Source organism: Malus domestica, chromosome 05 (genome assembly GCF_042453785.1).
Source record: "Malus domestica chromosome 05, GDT2T_hap1".
NCBI lineage: Eukaryota > Viridiplantae > Streptophyta > Magnoliopsida > Rosales > Rosaceae > Malus > Malus domestica.
The window spans coordinates 13,102,920-13,115,968 of NC_091665.1; positions in this window are offsets into that span (position 1 = coordinate 13,102,920).

Genomic DNA, 13,049 nt, shown 5'->3' on the forward strand with positions numbered 1-13,049 from the left:
TCCACTTGATTATCGTGATAATATCGCTCTCTCTCTCCGTCATCGCAACGGCAGCCGAGGCTCCGTCGTCGTAGCTGCCAAGATCTACACCTCTCTGTGCAATCCTCTCTCTAGATCCCAAAACCCGATTGAGTTTGATGGATCCTCCGCCTCATACAACCTAAAGTTTAGGCTGATGGTGCTCGCCGCCGTCGGGAGGTGAGAAAGGGAGGAGGAACGGTCCACAGGTGGTGATGGTGCTCGCCGAAGTGTGCGCCACTGTGGTGGAGGTCATGGTGGGCGTGGGTGTGGTGTGTCTGTGCTCCGCAAAGGAGAGTTGCAGAGATGGGGGGAGAAGAAACAATGAGAGGAATTAGGGAGAAGGTTCAAGGGATTGGGGAAGGGGCAAACACGGGGAAGTGGGGTGTGTGTGTCTGTCTACTTTGGGAAGGTGAGTTGCAGAGAAGAGATGGGGAGGAGAACCGGAGAAGAAACAAGGAAAGGGAGGGAGAAGGATCGAGATGTATGAGGGAATAGGGAGTGCAAAGAGAGAGAGAGAGCAAAATAAATCTTTGAGATTCTGAAAGGGCAAAGAAGAAGAAAGAGGTAAGGTGGACAGGGGCCTTGGGTGATGTGAATGATGTGAACAAGTAAGGTGGACAAGGGTCATCAGATGGTTTTAATTGAAACCACCCACACCCACTTGTGTGGGTTTTATATATATTTAAAAAGTTTGGGATATATATATGTTACATAAATTATAAATTATTTAGATAATATTTTTTTTTCTAGGTAAGCATATTATACATGTACATAAAACATTCGTATATGTATGTTCTTCTATAAGAAATAACATATTATTCAATAATTGTTTATATCTGATATAATAAATTTAATTAATTCATATAATATATAAGAAATTTACCTAAATCCGCCCAGGTCGACTAGGCGTCCGCCTAGACTCCGCCTAGCTGCCTAGGCGCTAGGCGCTAGCCCACCGCCCGACTAGCGCCTAACGCTTTTAGAACCTTGGCGTGTGTGTGGGAGTAGGGAGAAGAGAAAAGGATCGAGAGATCTGTGTGTGTGTGTGTGGGAGAAGGGAGAAGAGAGAATGATCGAGAGACTGAGGTCTTTGTGTGCTTGTGTGGGCTCTCGATCTCTGTGTGCATGTGTGGTGGCGTGTGAGAGTCTCTGACTCTGTGTGTGTGTGGTGGCGTGTGAGAAAAAAAAAACAGCATCCAAATAATTCAAAACCGTGTCTCTGACTCTCTGTCTCTAACTTTTGACAACTTTTGACAAGATAAAAAGTAATGGTGGTTTCATCAAGATTATAAATCACTCATGTATCTTACCATGCAATGTATAAAGTGTAAAATATTGTAGTAAATCATTATATATAAATGATTATGGTGTGTTTAATTTTTTTTTCATTAATTACTACATATTTTATATACTCACAATGTTTGCCAGTTCGCTGTATAATCAACTTAAATCAGTTAAATCCATCATGTAATGCATTTCCTTCTAATTTTTTTTTATAAACTAATAGATAATTGACTAAATAAACATTCTTCAAAGTTTCAATAAAAATTTCCAAGTTTTTCTTACAATTTCCGTGGTTTTTATTCAATTTTTATCAATATCGATAATATTCCGATATTTCCATCAATATTTCCGTAATTTTGGACTACCGATATTTCCGATATCATCGATATTTTATACCTTGGTTGGTGGCAAGCCAGTCAAGCAAACTCACCAGTTCGAAAACTTTCCACATTTTTTGTTTATTGAGGAGTCGCAGTCCGTGTCACTTCGTGCGGTTAAAGTTTTTATTAAACTTTATATTTTGAGTAGTCTTAATCTAAATGCTTTTTAAATTCATTTTTATGTCATACTCAATAATATTAATTAATTTATTGCTATTTCTATAAATTTTGATCCCTTCCTCAATTTGTTAATAATCAGTATATATCTAAAATATTTAAATTAAAATTGTTGAAAATTAGTTTGATCAAATCTTTAAGGATGTGTTTATTTGACCTTCTTAGAGGGAACTATACTAATTGTTAATGTAGTCTCATGTTTGGTCTGCACAAGGATTAGGTTTAATGGGATTAGATAGGACTCGCTCGGATTAACGACTTCGCTAAGAGTTCTTAGCCAAGAACCCCAAATTCGACCAAACTCGTAAGACCTTCTACGAGAGAGAACCTTGCCCATCTTGCAAGAGAGAGTCGTCGCATATCGCTCCCTCCTTGCCCTGCTCTGTTACGCCATGACTTGGCTCTCGGTGTTGGGGAAGATTCTGATCCAGCCTTGATGTTTTTGGACGTCGCTGCATCTATCAATCTCGGTCACAAAACACTTCAAAGTGTTGACGGCAGCCCACTGCGAATTTCATCGGTAACACCCGTCGATTATGTTCCTCCGTTGCTCTCTTATTCACCATTATTGCAAGCAATGGCAATTTCTCCTGTCCAACCATAATGGAACTTGAACACTTCAATGGGCTCGGCAGCCCACACCAACAATAACAAACCATTTTTTAGCAGTCAAGAAGCTCTAACGAGTAGGCAGGGTCTAGGTTTTACTCCAACCTCGATGTCTGCTATCAATGCTACGGATGACTCACTTTTGGGCCCGTTGTTGTTGGATGGCGTTGAATCGCTAGATGTTGATCACAATCTGCTTCTATGCTTTGGGATCCACGATGAGGAATGAAGCCCACCCCGAATTCAGAGTCCACAACGGATCGAATTCCCTCGATTCTCTATCGACGATAATCCGTTCTCCTAGATCTCCAGGGCGGAGAAATTTTTTGCCCACTTTAACACTTCTGCATCTCAGAAGGTCGGAATTGTCTCATCTCATCTAGACAACGAAGTTTTACAGAGATTTTGTTAGCGCAATTGCATTCCCACTACATCGCGTTGGGAGGAATTTCCAAGAGTTTTCTATCGAGATTTTGGCCCTTCCAAAATTAAGGAGTATGGAGATTTTTGGAGCTTCAACTCACAAATTATATGCCTCTGTAGGCTACCCTCAATGCATACGAACACCACGAAGCGTCAACATGAGGTATTAACATCCTTGCTTTCTAATTTTACGAATCGGAAGGACAAATTGTATTGGATTTTGCAGTTTATTCTGGCATATTATACTAGTGTTGTTGTGATCATGTATGAAGACTTCTTGACTGATAATTGTGGATGGGTTAATTGGTATCTTGTGGGAAAGTTTGTGAAGAAAGATTTCTATGCATTGGAACTGTTTGAGAAAATGTCTGAGGAGGGTAGTGAAGACAAAATGGAAATAACTAATTGGAGAGACCTTTATAGTTTCGAGAACACTAGATATATCTGGAATCCCTCTGGTTGCACAATCATTGTTAAGCTTTTAGTAAGTAAATTTCAAGGAATATCTACTACTTTTCACCAATATGCTACAGGTATACCACCAATTGCCTTTGCTATTCCCGGTAAGCCAACCCCAAATTATAAATACAAATGGAATGAACTTTCCTAATTTTCAAATGTGGAGTTCGATCATGTTGTGAAGGCAATTGAGAATGTGGGAATCAGATGGATAGTACTACCAATTGCTTCAATCTTATTTCTCTTGTTTGATGAAAAGTCTAAGAGACAAAGTGAAGACACTATGGGCACCTATTTTGATTTAGTATGCTCTCTAGAAAGTCACCTAGAAAGCAATTTTGGTACCTTGGCTATTGATTTACATGCTGCTTTCTATCTTTGGTTCACTCGTAACCTTGATTTTTGGCCTATTGGGATCCAGGAGATGCATCGAAGAAAGCTGTTAAACTGATAATCTATTTTCAGTACACGAAGGTCAAATGAATGGGTGTTTTTATGAATCTATTTTTCCAAATGGAACTACCATTGAAACGTATTGATGTTGTACGGAGGGCAGTGATTGTAGTTGAACTGAAAACATGCCTTTTCACAAGTTCTCTGAATTTAAAGATTGCAGTCAAGCTTCCTTTGAAGAAGGATGGAACAACAATTGCTTCAATCTTATTTCTATTAATTCATGGAATGCTTTTCAAGGAGTTGTTATGGTTGGCAGAGATAAAACAATATTGTGTTAATGATGCCAATTTGTTTGATGCCTTGCCACTTAATCCTAAGAATTCACTGATTGCACATACCCTTTATTTCTTGGAAGTCACTTCTCGGGTTGCCAACAATCATAATAATTCAGGAAAACATTGTGATGGCGAAGACTCTGCTGAGTGGTTCCACTCCAATACTATATATGCAGTGGACATTTCTTTTTTTTTTTTTTTGGAAAATGTAGGCTTATTTGAACCACATATTCAATTGCACGGTTCTACTGCTAGTGCTATAGAGAGGTAAGCATTGGTAAAACAACAGCAAAACAAGAGTGTGAATTACAAGAAGCAAACATAGGGTCACTTTGTTGTGAAGTTCTTTGCAAAAGAAATTGTTACGGCTATTAAGTTCCCTGATGCCATGGAAATTGCTGATGATATTGACAAGGTTGGACCTAATGGTGTCTTGTCTATTGAGTCTTCCTCCTTTTATGATAAGGGAAAAACAATGGTGAATGGTATTGTGATAGCCAAGAGCCTCAACAGTTTTTCCCTTTATTGCTATTAATGGGGGTCAAGGAGATTGAGCTTGGAAGGTCTACAATTGATTGTTGGGACACTTTGTTATATTGATGTTTGGAACAATGTTACTCTTGAATCATGTTAAGAAAATTTGGTTTTTGTATTTTTATTGAGTCTCACTCTTATCCAATATTATTAATTTTAATAATATCTTTAATAAAAAAGCAATTACAATAGAACAATAATGTAACATCCCACATCGCCAAGGGGAGTGATCCTTAAATGTATATTCCCATTCCTACCTAGCATGAGGCTTTTTGGGAGCTCACTGGCTTCGGGTTCCGTAGGAACTCCGAAGTTAAGCGAGAAGGAGGCCAGAGCACTCCTAAGATGGGTGACCCACTGGGAAGTTGCTCGTGAGTTCCCAAAAACAAAACCGTGAGGGAATGGTAAGGCCAAAGCGGACAATATCGTGCTACGGTGGTGGAACGGGCCCGAGATGTGACAAATGGTATTAGAGCCAATCCCTGGCCAGAAGTGTGCCGACGAGGACGTCGGGCCCCTAAGGGGGTGGATTGTAACATCCCACATCGCCCAGGGGAGTGATCCTTAAATGTATATTCTCATTCCTACCTAGCACGAGACTTTTTGGGAGCTCACTAGCTTCGGGTTACGTAGGAACTCCGAAGTTAGGCGAGTAGGAGACTAGAGCACTCATAGGATGGGTGACCCACTGGGAAGTTACTCGTGAGTTCCTAACAACAAAACCGTGAGGGAATGGTAAGCCCAAAACGGACAATATCGTGCTACGGTGGTGGAACGGGCTCGGGATGTGGTGGACTCGAGCCGGGATGTGACAAATAATATAGTCCTAGTCTGAGCAAACACCAAACTGGTGATAGTATTGTTTTCATTATCCTGCTTCTTAGTCTAATACTGCACCAAATGCTTTACTAAGTTAGTCCAGCTTAGTCTAGTATAAGCCAGTTTAGCTTAGTCCCTAAAGTTAGTCCAGTCCGAGACAGTCTGGTGCAACAAACGCACCGTAAAAGTCTTAAGGTGTAGTCTAAGAAATCCAAAAACCAAGCATCTAGATCAAAATGCCCAAAAAAATTATTACACTGGATTTGTATAAATTACTATAAAAAAAAATTACTCAAACTTTGGTATAAAATGGAGCACACTATTGTTTGATATGTCAAATATTGGTTAAAAAAAAACCTAGGGTTAGGCATTTAGACCGAGGGCTAGCCTTGATATTTTGCAGGCCCAAGGCAAAACACTGGAAAAAAAATATACCTTTATGTTATTAAGGACTCTAATACGGTGTATATTCATATAGGTTGTGTTTTGAATACATAATCACTTATTTATTATTATGTCATGTCTTATAACTTAGATACTTCAAGAACACAAATAGCAATAAACACAAAATAAACATTTAATAAAATATACATTTGATAATTGCATCACAACATGGTGAAATACTAATCATCTTGCGTTTTTAGTCACATAAGTGTTAATTTAGTATTGCGTTTGTACTAAATTCACAACCCAACAAAAACAATAGAACTTAATTGACGAATATAATAAAATTAATAATCAATTTATCTTTTTATTTCTTCCTAAAATTAACATCAAAATTACGAAATATTAGAAAAGCATTCGGTAGTAGAATCATAAATTACTGAAGTTCATAGGTTTTGTTTGATTACCTCAAATTGCAAATATATTGACCTTGTGTTAGTTCATTTTCACTTCTAAATACGTGTTTTTACCTAACGGAATAAAGTAATTTAAAATTTGAAGAAAGAGAGAATTACAAGGAGGTCCATATGTTGGAGAGAGAAGCAAGTTATCAAATACGTGCTTTTATTCTTGATCTGTGTGGGAGCCAAAAGTACTCTCCATGTAATCAAGCTAATAACGTAAAAATATGAGAGAAAATGGGTACTATAATCAAGGAACCTAATGCTCACTCCATGAAACATGGAGGGAGTGGTGAGAAAATGGACGTGGAGTCTAAGATTTCAATGCCTATGTGAACCTACAAGAAATAGACGACGGTTTCTGCCATGAAAGTTAATCAATTTGTTTCGAATATGTTCGATTTTGACTTAAATGCTTTCGATTTGTTGTGAGATATGTTTGCCTCCACCACTGCTACTATATCACGTTCTGGTGTTGGCTTTACGAATTGGTTGGAAGACCTAGGTTTGTCTCCTCAATTTCAAGTCCAAGAAATTGAATGGTGTTTGTGCATCCATTACACAAGATGAGGATGATGATGAGGTCGTCAAGCGTATGGCTGCGGAGACCTTCGAGAAAGACAGAGCAAAATCAAGCTTTTATAGAATTTTAAGTGAACTTTGTGTCATTATATATACTTCCAATGGGGGAATTTTCTGATTTTGTTTTATCTTGTTCATGTGTGGCCATGTTTGATGGATTCTCCTTGTGATAGCAATAGTTCTAGTTTACCATTGAAAAAAAAGAAAAAAAAAATTGTGGGATAAGTGGGAAGGGCCACATAAATGGTGTAATAAATGAGTAAGACAATTATTCTGAAGCATATCCGAGCTAGATGGTCGACCAAATTGGTTGTTCAATGGTGGAAGCCAAGCCTTTGATTGGGTTTAAGAAGTTCAAGTGGCAAAGTGTAGGAACTATAAATTGCAATTTCTATTGTACAATGCAAACTGCAATGCAGAGTCTGAATTAACTATGACATTGTGATTGACATGATTCCTTCCTGACCATCAACGACCTCCACAAGATCATGAAGCTGATGATGGAGACAAGGTTTGGGGATGAGTGGTTGCACATGTACATCAACTGACAGAGAACTAGGAAACAGACATTACGACACAGCGCCCAAATCCAAATGTAAATTGTAAAACCAGGAAACAGACAACATAAAAAAACAGAATTAGGAAACATACACTTTACTGCAACATCTGAATTCAAATGTAAAAAACACAACCAAGAAATGGACGCTGTGTTGCAGTGTCTGAATCCAAACGTAAAAAAATAGAATTAGGAAAAGGACATTATACCACAGCATCTAAATTCAAATGTAAAAACAGAACCAGAAAAAGGACATTGTGTTGCAATGTTTGGAGCGTTATTGACCTATTCTAAAATATAAAAAAAAAATATGAGAAAATAGGTGTGAGCTGTAGTGGGTGCCAATTGTAGCGATATATTTTGTAATGTTTGTTTTAAAAGCATTTAAGAATCACAATACATGATTGACTTATTTATAATTAACATAAATATTATTAACATATTGTTCATATTGTAACTTTTTATTGATTTAATACAAAATCATCCTTATATTAAACACTGACTAACTTGAGTTACGGTGTTTTCTTGCAGTGGCCCTCACCTTAATGGCAAACGAAGATGCTTTTGTGGATTTTTCAACATGATTACAAGATTTACTAGTTGGAGGATTGGATAATCTGAATTTTTTAGCTCCAACAGTTAGTTCCGCATAGATTCCATGTGAATTCATTCTCTTTCGGGGAAAAACTTGATTCCCTAAAGCCTAAAATAAACTATGAAATCCATCAAAATCCTTGATTTTTAAAAATACATTAAACCCAATTCTTAATTGTATACACATGGAGTATTATAGACTTGTTTGGGCTTGAAATCCAGGATTTGGGCCAGGAAGGAATAAATCAAGAAGGAAGGCTATGTCTCAACACAAAAGTGGAACGCTGGTGGTTCGACTGAATCCTAGTAGAATTAGGATTGCTAAGGGATCAAAGATGTAGATGATGGTTCGTTCTAGTCCTGGATGAATTAGGATTGTTAACGATTATGATGAGTTTTGATAAGATTCGAATTATTTTAAGGATCAAAATTTGTGGCTGATCAAATAAGAAATGAATTGAACACATAAAGGGGCTAAGTTTATCTTGTTCAGGTCGAAGACTTGATACATATTAAGTTTCGGCAAAAGAGGGATCTCTTGAGCTAATGTTAAAGGATATCCAAGTGCATGTCGATGAGTCACAATCCTAGTAAGATTCTACCACTAGACAAACTCAACCATTATGGAATTCACCTTTGTAAATATAAGTGGTTTTGTAACATACAAGAAGTGTTTTAAAAGACTCACCTCGAGGCAATCTTAGGCCGCCTCTATTTTCCTTTTTTTTTTTGTTTTTTTTTTAAACTCCTAAACCGAAAATGACGCCATTTAGGTAGGGTATTAACTCTTCCCTCCCTCCTCTCTCTTCCTTCTATCATGCTCTCTCTACCTCATTCGATTCTTCTCCTGCGCGACCTCCGATAGAGCACAACCACCAGCTTCGAGCAGTAGCCGCCGCCATCTTTCGAGCAATACTACCGTCACCCCACCGTAACACCCAGCAACAACACCATTGTCATCATGCCACTGATCCATAACTTTTAATGTTAGGGCTTCTGAAAATGTGATTTTGAATATTTTTTTATATATAATGTTTGTGTGCACTCTACTGCTATGCGTCTATTCCTATAATTAAAATGGTTAGGGCTTTTTAATTTTTTTTATAAATAATGCAATGGTTGATCCCGTGAGCCTACTAAAAAATAAAACAGTGCTAATGTTACTCATGATCCACATATTGTTTAGGCATTGAAGAATATGCATTGAATTTTTATTTTTTATTCAATTTTTTTTTAACTGTATGCATTGAATGTTAATTGTTTAGGCATTGAAGAATATGACCTCTACTAAGAAAGATTTTACTCGGCAATGGACAAAATATTTTGATCCTATCATCAAACACTTCTATTGTGGTTATTGTAATCACAAATGCACGTGTTTAATTTCTAGATCTAAACATCACTTGGGTGGTGTAAGTTTGGGAGAAATGATTAGTTGTAAAAAAGTCCCACCCAATGTGAAGGCACAATGTTTTGCTAATGTTCAAGAAACTAAAGAAAAGAAGAAAGCTAGCCATGAGTTGTCTCGTGGTGGCGGAGAAGAAAGTGAAAGTGTGGATATAGACTCAAGGACACATTATGTAAGTAGTGTGAGTGTCACACCTTCATAATAAATCGGTTCTTTTCTACCACCTAGGTCAAGGGGACTAATAAGTTCCTTCCTTATACTTCAAAGCTTACAAAAGCAAAAGGAAAATCTTGTTGCTTTCTTTTCCTCTCAAGAATGGTTGGAAAAAAAGCCTATGCAAATCCTATGAAACAAAGTTGGCTAAGCATCATGTGCTACATAATAGTGAGTTTTGGGTTAGAGTTTCCTTTTGCATTAAGGGTGTTCTTCCTCTTGTTTGTGTCTTGAGAGAGGTTGACTTGCAGGAGAGACCCACCATGGGTTGTATATATGAGTTGATGGATGCTGCAAAAGAGAAAATTGCAAACAATCTTAACAAAGTGAAGAAAAAAATTATGCCTATTTTGAAAAAGATAGATCGTAGATGGGACGATCAATTTCATCAACCATTACATGCGGTGGGCTATTACTTGAATTCATAATTTCGGTATGAGAATAATTTCTTAAATAGTGGCGAAATGTGAAGTGGGTTGTTTGCCTGCATGGATATGATGCTTGGGAATGGCAAAGAATGTGAAGATGTAGATATCCAATTGGATTCATATGATAAAAGGCTTGGTGAATTTGTAGATCCTATGGCTATGCAAACTAGGAAAAGGTGAACTCCAAGTAAGATTTAATTAGTCAATTGTTAATATATTTTTATCATTAACCTTTAATTATTTACTTTACTAATATTGTTTTTTAGTTGTTTAGTGGGAGCGTTTTGGGACTAAAACACCTGAGTTAATGAAGTTTGCTATTCGAGTTCTTAGTTTTACTTGTAGTGCGTCGGGATGTGATAAGAATTAGAGCACATTTCAAATTGTAAGTAAATATATTATTAGTATTTGTTGGGGGACTTTTAGGTCGAGGTGAACTTGGGCTTTGAGAACGTCCTCTTGTCTCCCTTGGTACGGGTTCGTAACAAGTCTTGGGATATCTCAAAAGAGGTAAATTGTCTTAGGAAATACCCCGGTAACATCATCGCCTGGAAGATAGCATGAAAGATCAAGATAATTACTTGCTTAAGTGAAGCGTGGTGTGGAAGCTAGAAGATTATCAGTTTACATAAGAGAGAAAGTTGGCATGGTTGCATGACATTCTTAGCTGCATGTTTTGGGTTTTCCTAGGTGTTAGCAAGGCTTCTAATGGTTGAGATATTTGATTGAAGGCTTGTGGAAATTGCCAAGGTTTCATGAATGGTGATGTCTGAAACTTGGAGTATGCTTCTGGACTAAAATGTAACTTTCTGGGCTTCTTCCTATGTGGTTCTCTCTCACTACGTTTTCTCTATCTCCTCCTCCCTGTTAATCTCAATCCACTTCTAATGGTTTCTCTCCCTCCTTATGTAAGTGAATGCTTCTTCTCTAAGTTTCAAGAGAATATCCCCTCGTGGCTTGGTCTTCCTCTCCCTTTTCCCTAGCTATCCTATTATTTCAATTTTGGTGTGAACTAGCTGCATTGTTAAGACCTGCAGATTGCTACTTACCAAGACGTGGCTTTACCAGGACGACCTTCCACATACACTAAATCTGGTAGCGCGTTTCATGGCTTTTGCGCGTTGACTGTTTGTGCAGGCTAGGAAGGGAAAGTCAGCATTAAATCCCTGACTTGTTGGGCTTAACATGCATTTAATGCAAGAATCTAGTTTAATCCTAACCAAGGGGGTTGGCTTGCTAGGGAAAAGGATAAACTAGGCTAGTTTTCTCTCAATGATGCCTGCGTGAAATACAAAGGCTATGGACTTGGATCTTTTGGCTCCCAAGTAGCCCAAAGTCTTCCATGACCCCGATTCCACGTAGGCTCGATAACCTTTTGTAACCATCCACACCACACCACTTGGAAAGCCTCGAATATGTGACTTGGGCTTAGCATGAATTATGGATAAGAAAGCATGGTGTGAATATTCGGTTTAAACACCATGGCATGGCATGTTGGTAAAATATATTCCTTGTTGATCCCACGCCTTGGCATGTGTTTGGGCTTGAATGTGGGCTTTGCATAACAATTAGGCCTTGAGACTTGGTTGGGTTGGAGTGTGACATTTTTTGGCCCTAATAGTATTTTATGTCATTTTTGCTTAAGATGATTAGACTTAAACAATAGAATTAATTTTACATTTATTTGTAGATTCATACAAAAGGGAGGAATATGCTAAACACAAAAAGCTTAATGTTTTAGCCTATGTGAAGTACAATTTTGCTTTGCAAGAAGAAGTCTTAGAAGTAGGAAGAAGTGTGATCCCATTGTTGTGGAAAAAATTACCTTTGATGGTGAATGAATAACGGAGATAGTAGATCCCGTTCTTCCCGAAGATCCTAGATAGCTTGAGGATGAGTCATTGTACAATGTTGAGGCCATAAAGTAATGTGCCACTCGTGGTTTATGAAGGTGGCCCATACATTTGAGAGCCTTCTCTTCCTTCTCACGAGCCTACTCAACCTCAAGGTCCTATTACTTTAAAAATAAAACAGGTTAACGAAGAAACCTCAAGTCGAAGAAATTTGAGTTTGATTTTGAAGATTTGTTTATTGAATTGATGGCATACCCTACAAGTCATCTAGACTTGGCAATGAAGAGGATGATGTTACCTTTGATTTAGATGAGGAAGACTTATATGAATGATTTATTTGTTTGTATTACCTTTTGAATGATGAATTTGGATGACATTACCTTTGAATGATAATTTAGATGATATTATCTTTTGAATAACAATGGATTTGAATGATAAATTGATAATGGATGTTTGTTTAACAAAATATTATTTTTTATACAATTGAATGATAAACTCTCAATAATACAACCTCACTTACATTTTTCAGATTGTCATAACATGTCGTGTCATATAAGAAGTCATCGGTGAAGGAATTTCAAGATTGATTTTATATTTCCTAATTGAAACAATTGATGGGTTTTCCATGATAGTGTATTTAAGTTTTATTCATTGTAAGGATGAAAATAGCCAAATAGAAAGGGAAAATGTTTTAGTCATGAAAAAGCAGTCGATGAGTTGTCGCTCATTCCTCAGCCACTGTCAAGAATGATTTAACGAGGATCAATGCACTTTCTTGTTTCACCGATGTTTATGCCGAAATCCCAATGCTCAAAATAATATTTATTAAAGTCATAATGAGGTGGTTGGGGCAACACCTTAGACCGTAAACTCCAAGTCATAAATGGAATAAGGTTATATCGCATTGCTTTGCTTGGTGGGGCAAGGGCTAGATGTGTAAAGAATACAAAATGAAAGCCAAGCGACTAAGTTGTTCAAATTATACATAAATAGTAATGAGAGCAAGGATTAGGGTTGGGTTCAATTCAAAACGGTTCGGATCAAATTATTTTTCGATTCAGTTTCGGCCCGATTCAGTGTTTTTTATTTATTTTTTCCACAGATTTTGTTTTTCTTCAATAGCAAAAAAAATC